This window comes from Nesoenas mayeri (genome assembly GCF_963082525.1).
Source record: "Nesoenas mayeri genome assembly, chromosome: 23".
Lineage (NCBI taxonomy): Eukaryota > Metazoa > Chordata > Aves > Columbiformes > Columbidae > Nesoenas > Nesoenas mayeri.
This window is the reverse complement of record NC_137574.1, coordinates 2,999,960-3,008,657: the sequence shown is the minus strand read 5'-3', so window position 1 is coordinate 3,008,657 and position 8,698 is coordinate 2,999,960.

Sequence of the window (8,698 nt, the reverse complement as noted above, 5' to 3'; positions counted from 1 at the left end):
AAACCTACACCAGGCACTGGTGTTTTATAAATAAAACTCTTGTCGAGCTGCCTCTCACCACAGGTCCTGAGTTCCCTCGCAAAACCCATGGAGTGGCACATCACAGCGTAAGCGTTTGCAGCAAGAAAATTGCCTCCCAGGAAAGCGGATTAATTCCGGGACTTGCAGCATCTCCTGGAGCCTCATCCTGTGTCCTTCACCCCAATTAACAAGGGGCTTCGAGGGGGTCAGAGTTAAATCCAATGTACCCTGTAACAACAGATCATAGATCAAAGATGCTTTAAAGCTGCCCACACGCTCTGTGGGGTTTTCCCATCATTTGCCTCCATCATTTTCCCATCATTTCTGCTCGTCTCAGCATGCCTGGTGAAATGAGCCTTTAAACCCAAGTTTTTCGTTACAGAGCAATCTGGTCACAGGAAAATGATTGTCCCATTTCGCTACTTTGTTTCTTTTAGTTTCAATGACTGACCCCATTTTGCTACTTTGTTTCCTTGCGTTTCATTCACTTTCGCCTTGTAACCCGACCCCGCAGCTATTTCAAAGATAAACGGCACTGCAGAGGAGGCACAGTTCGGGAGCCCCAGCTCCCACATTTCCCACGGAAAACTCCTCCATTCCACATCCCAGGGGAGCGCTCTCTCTCCAGGAACAGCCCCCAAAAATGACAACCCTTCCCCTCTGCAACAGGGACTCTAAAGCACAAATTTTCCCCCCCACTTTCCTGCCTGGGGCGGGTGACTCCGGGGTCTCAGTCCTGGGGTTTGGGGGAAGGTGGTGGCGAGGCCACCCAGCACGTTGCAAAGCTCAACTCTCACCCCCGCCTCCCGAAACGCGTCGCGGTGTCGCCGCGGCCGAACGGCCACGAGGTGGCCCCCGGTCCCCGCGCAGCCGCCACCCGCCCCGGGTTTTGGGGGGGTCCGGCTGCCGCCACTCCCTCCCATGCTGGGGGTGGGAGCGTTTTGCAGCGTGCGTGGGGTGTTGGATGGAGCCCCGGGGTTCCCCAGGAGCCAGCCGGCACTTTTAGGGTCCCAGATGTGTCACTCATCTGTTCCCACCCCCCCCATAAAGGGACTCGACTTTGAGGGCTGCGGGGCTGGTTGCTGTCCCCAGGGTCTCTCCGCACATTGCAAGACAAGAGGAGGTCTCTACGTGCATTAAACCGGCCCTGATCACCCCTGCCCACAGCAGCTCCCTAGGCCTACTCGGAGGGAAGCCAAAACTGTGATTTATTGTGCAGAACCTGCCAAACGCTTTGCAGATTGTCTGGGCTGGATGTGGAAGCACAGAGGCGAGCAGCACCCAGCCACTGGCACACATGACCACAGCAAAACGATCCCTCCTCATCCTGCAGACAGGCTGGAATTAGGCTAATCTTCAGATTTGGGGACCTATTCCCAGGTACTCCCTTAAGTGATTGCAATCTGGTCCACAAGCACCAGGACATCCATCTCCCCTGTGATCCTGCAGGGGCAGAGGGATGTGAGTGTGGAGCACAGCCAGATCCTCTGCCACCCACCCACTCCCCTCCCTACACATCGTGCAGATGAAGAACCACCACACAGGGCTCATCACAGGGGCAACCCCTTCTGCACAGCCCACCAGATCTGGCTGCTTCAGCCTCTGCTATTTAAAAGAAAGGAAAAACCCCACCACACACAAATACACTATGAATATGGAACCCAGCAGCAGTGACCTCCACTCCTCAGCCATGAGAAAATTCATGCAGATGTGAATGGGAAGCAATTTCTCCCTCCTTCCACTCCCATTAGGGGAAAAAAGCAACAGCCAGTAGCAGGCTCAGCCTTTACATCTATGTGGCACAAGCGGCTAATTCGCTAACATGCTTTCCCTGGCAACTAATAAACTAGATTGTTATTTGATTATAGCAGAGTTACCAGGAAAAACAGACCGTGAAGATCAGGGTACTGATGGTTCAAGCTGTATGCATCCTCCTCTTCTCCCCAGGTAGATTTATGTGAGCATGAGGCTGCTGAAAAGCTCTCTCACTTTAAAAAAATGATAATACCTTTAAATAATCCCACATGTTTTTAGGACAGGGGTAATTGAATTGAAAAGATCTTGTTAATCTCCATTACAGTTATTAATGTCATTTGGAAACCAATGGGAGGATTGGAATACGGATGGGAGGAAGGACTGGAAGTGTAGCATTGCAAGCATTTTCCATGCAAAGGGAGCCTGGTGTAGCTCTCCGTGTCGGCAGGGAGATGAACCGATGTGATGGAAGGAGATGCCGCCCTGCTGCACCCCCCAGCTCCCTGGGTTGCTTTGCATGGAGCTGCATCGCTCCAGGAGCTCCAGCTCTGCTCCAAACAGCTGCTCCGCTCTCCCAGGAAGCGGCTGCGTCCCAGTGCTTGGAAGTGATCCTGGTGCACGCTTTGCGTATCTATTTATAAAGCACCGTGGAATCCTTTAGGATGAAAGGAGCTATTATAACCCAGATTTATTACCCAAAGACTAACCACAGATTTTCTCCACTTCACCCTTCATTTGCTTGTCTCAAGACAAGTCTGAGCAACAACATTTAGATAGAGACTCTCTCTCCTAGCCCTGCCAGAGGAGGGGATGTTTCTGGCTGGCAATATTAGTCTCTTGCCATGGATATTCCCCACTGGCCACCACCCTTCTGCGGCATAAGGAGGAGAAATGCCCCTTGGCACATGGTGGGAAGAGGCAGCAGCTCCAGGGCCGGGCTTCCCCTCGGCAGATTAGCACCCGGCAGGCTCCGGCGTTGCTCACATACCGGAGCGGGACGGCGCTGCAAACCCTTCCTGCTGGACATACTCTAGCTGACACTCAGAGCCCATAACCGCAAGACACGTCGGGAAATATTGGTCAGGATTATATCTGTCTGATTGACGGGTATGAGGATTTTTTTCCCCCCGCTTTCCCGACACACAGCGCAGGGGAGGACACACACCCCATGGTCACTGGACTTCTCTGGACCAGATCATGGTGCCATGGGTGCATCTTACATGCATCCACCTTGGGCAGCATCCCTATGGCCTCCAGGACCACTTGGCCCCAGGAAAAAGCACATTAAAAACACACAGAATCACCCAGCATTGACCCATTATGCTGCTTTTCTCAACACAGGGGGATTTTTCCTACCTGGAAACTGTATCCTGATTCATCGCCAACAAGATGATGCCAAATGTACTTCCTTAACTGAGAGTCACAAAAACGGCTACTCACAAATACACATCTTCTAAAATAATTTGCTTTGAAAGGGATGTAGACCAGCTGATGAGCAAAACCACAGATCCCACACAAGGGAAAACTGAGCTTGCAAGCAAATATTAGTTCTTGCCTAAGGCACATCTGAGCAGCAGAGCAAGACAACGGCCTTGACACAAGGAGCAATCAGCCTCTCACATCTTGCCCTCACCTCACTTACCCTAAAACACAGATTTATTTTATTTATTTGCTAAGAAAATCCATAGCAATGCCAGTATGGAGGGGGATGGGACTTCAGTTTAGCAATCAGACCGAGAACCTCCGATCTGCTGAATAAAATGAGGTCCCTCATGTGCCAGGGACCCCACCAGACAGACACCCTGTCCTCTGCAGCTCTTGGGCCACTGCGGTCCCTGGAGGTCACCACACAAATGTGTCATGTCTTGTAGGACAGAGCTGTCTGCTTTGTCGCATTGTCCCAGCTCAGGAATGATGGGGCGAGACCCCAGAGCAGGTCACAGGAGAAGGCTCTTCACACAGCCCCAGGCTGAACCCCAGATGTGCCCCCTCTCTGTGTCACCTCCCAGCGCACTTACATCTGCCAGCATCCACATATAACCCAAATCCTCGCCAGCCTGCCAGCAGCGAGGAGGCATTTGTGTGACAAGATTATGGAGATTAGCTCCGTTAGCATAAGCGGCTCCTAGGCTGGCCCTAATCCAGAGGGACATATGCAGCCCACACGCTGCCACTCGCTGTCTTTCCCAAGCTGCCCTAAAGGAGCCGTGTGAGCTGGAGGGGACAATTTTCACCACTGTGTCCATGCTAACAGGATGGCCACACTGGGATGGCTCTTCCTTCTCCCCCAGCCACCTTCCAGCCCAGCAGCTGCTCTAACACAAATGCAGGGTCCTCAGGGCAGGTTTTCTCCCCTAGTTTTGCAGTGCAGCCTCTGCAGGTGCTTTGTGGAGCAAACAAAGGGTCCAAGTAGCTCAGGCCCTGCCAGGCTGCCTGCAAAAGCAACCCACTGTTGTTTGCATCTTTTTTCTTGGGAACAGGGCTCAGCCCTCAGCCTAGAACAAGCTTTTAATCATATATTCAAGGCTATAACCTAGGAAAACCCCATACACATGAGCTGCTGTCTGCAGGCTCCCACTCAATCCTGGGCAGTTGCACAACCCAAATGGAACAGACTCAACAATCCTAAAGCTCTTTTCTGAACTAAATGATTCTACCATTCCACAAATAGCTTCTTTTATACTCCACCACTTGACTTTCACCCACAGAAGACTCATTGTTGGAGCCCAACTTACCTGCAAGCGGAGTCCAAAGCAAAGCACTGAAGGGCTCATGGGGATCGGCTGCAGAGTGAGCAAAGACACAGTCCTCACCCTCCACAGCAACACAGCTACTCCCTACTACAGGAGCAAAGCTCCTCCCATGGCAATTAACAACATTAATTGCCAATGACCAGCAGTTGGGGCTCGTTGAACCCCAGGCACCCAGGTGTGTGAGCAACTTGTGAGAAGACAAAAAGCATGTGAAGTCCTGAACCCCACGAAAAGGTGGATGAGAGGGGGGTGACAATGTGCTCAGTTGGTTATATTGAGGGTCAGTGATGTGCAAAGAGCCATAACCGTGGCATAGGGACACACACAGACCCTGCTCTGGGCACAGTTGGGGACAGGGGCTGTGGGGACAATTTGGGGGGTGGTGGCCACTCACCCCCAGCCAGCTCAGCCCTCTCTTCTCCCCCTTCCTGCGCAGGTGCCGGTGGCATCGCGGCGCTGTTGGGACTTTATCTGGGTTTCCGCACATGGTGAAAAAAACACTTGGGCCACCGAGCAACAGGCTAAAAGTGGCCGGGGTCAGGGCGAGCAGCTGCCGGGGGCCGTGCTGAAGGGGCTTTGCTCTGCGACCGCCGCGTCCACCCCGGCGTGCTTAAACCAATAACACCAGATTACATTGCAGCAGGCTGGGCCCTGGCATGCGGTGCGAGCCAGAAATAAATCTGTTTGTGTAGCAACTGAGAAAATAGCAACACAAGCTGAAGGTGTAGCTTGTTGTGGGGTTTTTTTTGAGGCTAGAAATATTTATTTATTTGGGTGGAAGAGATTTGTTCACTTTTTAAAAAGGGTTTTGCTTGGGCTGTGAGCAGTGGGGACATTTCCACGCAGTAACGTCTGCATGGAGCTTTCATGTACCACAGGCTTTTGGGTGCTGGTGTGCACTGGGATACAGCACAAAGCAGAGCCAGATGCAGGCTTGAACTAGGCCATACTGTATATTTTTATATATACATCCATAAATATGTATATAAAATAAGAAAAGACCATCCTGCAAGCATAGGGCCCCTCTGCTGCTCAGGGCAGCTCTCCCAGGGCTAGAGTTTCCTACGTGAGCTACAGATGGATGAAAGAAGCACAAGGTCACCCCACGGCTGCAGGCAGAGCAGGGACAAACCTCCCACCTCCCACACCTGCCACCCCCAGAGCCAGCCGTGCTTAATCCCTCCCAGCGTCGTGTAGGAAGAACTCTGCAAATGGCATCAAGGAGGTTGGAGACAGGGGGAGGAATGGGGGAGAGCACCTGAAATTGGGTCCACCAGCAGCTGCGCTTGTTGCGGCTCTATGGAAAAGTCAAATATCTTTGTGCGACGTTGTCATGTCACAGAAAGGGCCGTGGAGTGAGACCAGAACCTGAGAAGGTGTTTCATAAGAGCCATCTTATCAGCTGTGCGTGATTAGACCTAACAGCGCGAAGGGTGCGCGATGCTCTGGTTTTAGCCTAATAGGAAAAAACCCACGAATCATCAAAGAATATTTATAAAGGTTTGTGTCATTCTTGTGCATTTCCCATCACATGGGGATGTGTCAAAGCATCATGCTTTGTCCTGCAAGTGCTGAAGTGGGGTCTGGAAATAGTTATAGCAAAGCATGTGATCCTACTAGACCAGGAACAAGAAGACAATCCATCTTGGAGGTCTTGGCTTTCTTTTACCCTCCTGTCACCTTATTGCATCTCCTAAAAGCACCACCAGTGCTGCATGCAGAGAGGAATAAAACGATGAGGGTGGTAAAATGCTGCTGCACACCTAATTGCAGCAGGAACGCGTAACCAAGCCCTCAGTGGCTCAGCTCCATGCAATTGTCGCTGCAAAAACATCCTGAATCAGCACCAGCTGGCTGGAAAATGAAAGCCGGGCTGTTTGCTCCCCTCTTGCAGCTCCCAAAATAACCAGCGGCTTCCCCACGTTCACCCCCCCAAAAAAACCACACACTCCCTCCTGCCTTTCCCAGCAGTTCTGTGACCAGCAGGAGCCACAGCCGGTGTGCCCAGCCCAGTCCTCCTGGTACCCTGAGAAATGACCAGATTCAAGGGGTGTTTTTGGGGATCACCGAGGTGGAAAGCACTGGAAAATGTGATTATCCCATCTTAGTGCCCAGGTTCTCACACGGTGCTTGCGGGGCACATCCAGCAAAGAGCCAGGGATGTCTTAAACCACCCCCTTGCTTCCATGTCTAGCTGCACCTAAGGAGGTAATTAAGCGCCTAAATCCTATCAGCACGGAGCAAAAGGTGGGCAGCACATTTCTTCAGGCACCTTGAGAAGCCCAAGCCCGGAGGCAGCAGCCGAGGAGCCGTAGGAGCCCCAGGGCTGCCCATGTCCAGCCCTTTTCTGTCCCATGTCAGGCAGGAGCTGGCAGCAGTGAGAACAAACTGCGCCAAAGGCTTCCGACACCCCGAGCTCTGCATAGGGCAACGGCAATGAAGGGGATATACAAGGGATATACAGCTCGTGCCTCAGAGGTTCAGCCTCAGACCAAAAAGAAATCCCTCTCTGCTTGCTCCAGATATTTATTCTGCGCTTACAGCTTGGAGAGCAGAGAACTCCTGGTATAAACTCTTTGCATGACCTTTCCTGTTTAATGACTTTACAGCTGGCTGCCCACACCTCAAATATAATTTCATTTATGCCATCCATCAGCAACACCTGCTGGAGAGACTGGCAGCTTCTATCATTAACATTAGTAGTGTCACCGTCACCCAGCGACGTGGCAGAGGCTGCACAGGGGCTCAGAAGAAATCACTGCAGCACAAAGCCCTGGGCAGTGCAGGACTTGAATTGGATAATAGGCATTATTGGTCAGACCTGCAATAGCATTGAGTAAAACACTTCTTTTGCCCACACCAGAATGAGCAGCACAAGCTGCTGAGGGCGGCAGGATAGAAATCCTATTTTTCCCAATTCTTTTTCCTGCCCTGCAAGATCTTGTTCCACCACACAGCCCTTGAAGGTGCCAGCTCCTTCTTGCTTATATCTTCTTGCATTTCCAGGGACACGTGTCCACAGCAGCATCCCCGCACCCAGAGAGAGAACTGGTGGCATTATTTCTAGTCTGGAGATCCCCTTGCTCAATAGCACCCTTCTCTAACACAGCACATCCGAGGTATTCTCACAATGCAATTAAAATGGTGAAGAACTTCATATTAAATTCAACAGTGCTACTGGTCTTTACAACAGTAGATTCTGGGGCTAATGGGGCACGTGCTTTACTTCTTTCAATCCTTTCTCCGCTATGCTTAATTATACTTATTTATTATAATAATGGTCTCTGCTTTCCTACCTATTACCTGCTTGCCTGGGAGAAGAATTCTCTCTGATATGTCTCTCCTCCACTTGCAAAGGTAAATATCAGAGTTTCCAAGCTAGTGGAAGGAATACAAATCCTTACATGGCTCCACTCCTCAGCAAGAGGCTGGGGCTGACTCTCCATCATCTTTAGAAAGCTCCTCTCAGCAGTTAAGAATGGGCAGACTTAATTCAGGCAACTATTTCATCCCCGCAGACAAAGCAAACAGACAGAAACGCACTTCAGGGACCGTTCATCAAAAGGCCAAGGAAAAGATGAGCCCATCGCCCTGCAATTCGAGAGCTGCATCCCAAACCTTCCTTCGGCTGCGTGTCTGTTGCCACTGGCTGCAGCTGCATCAAGGGTGTCCCTGCACATCAATTCTGTCTGTGAAAACACCAGGGAGAGATGGAGAAGAAACAGGAAAACACACAGCGTACGTTGTGTTTTGTTTGAATAACGTGCATCCGCATGAAGAAAACAATCTTTGGAGGAAAAAGACATTTCTGAGCATCTGTGCACGTGGTTGTCCTAAAAGCACTTGTAAAGCCCGTTAGGCTAATTGGACAAGGGGAAGGAAAATAAACCCAGTGCTGCCTGCCATCCATTCATCGCCTGTGCAGCGAAGAACGGAGTTTATAAAAAGGATTTGATGAATCATACAAAGAGTAGCACTCGCTTCCTAGCTGCTGCTTAAAGAAAACCTAATTATGGGCAAAATTCACTTCTGTGGTCCACACAAGCCCCACGCTGACCCACACCCTGAGAACAGCGTGTCTTGGATGCAGCTTCGGGGTCGGATTCCCCGATTCCTCAGCTGGCACTAAGCAGCGCTTCACGTTACAGCACCCTGTGCGGCTCCAACCA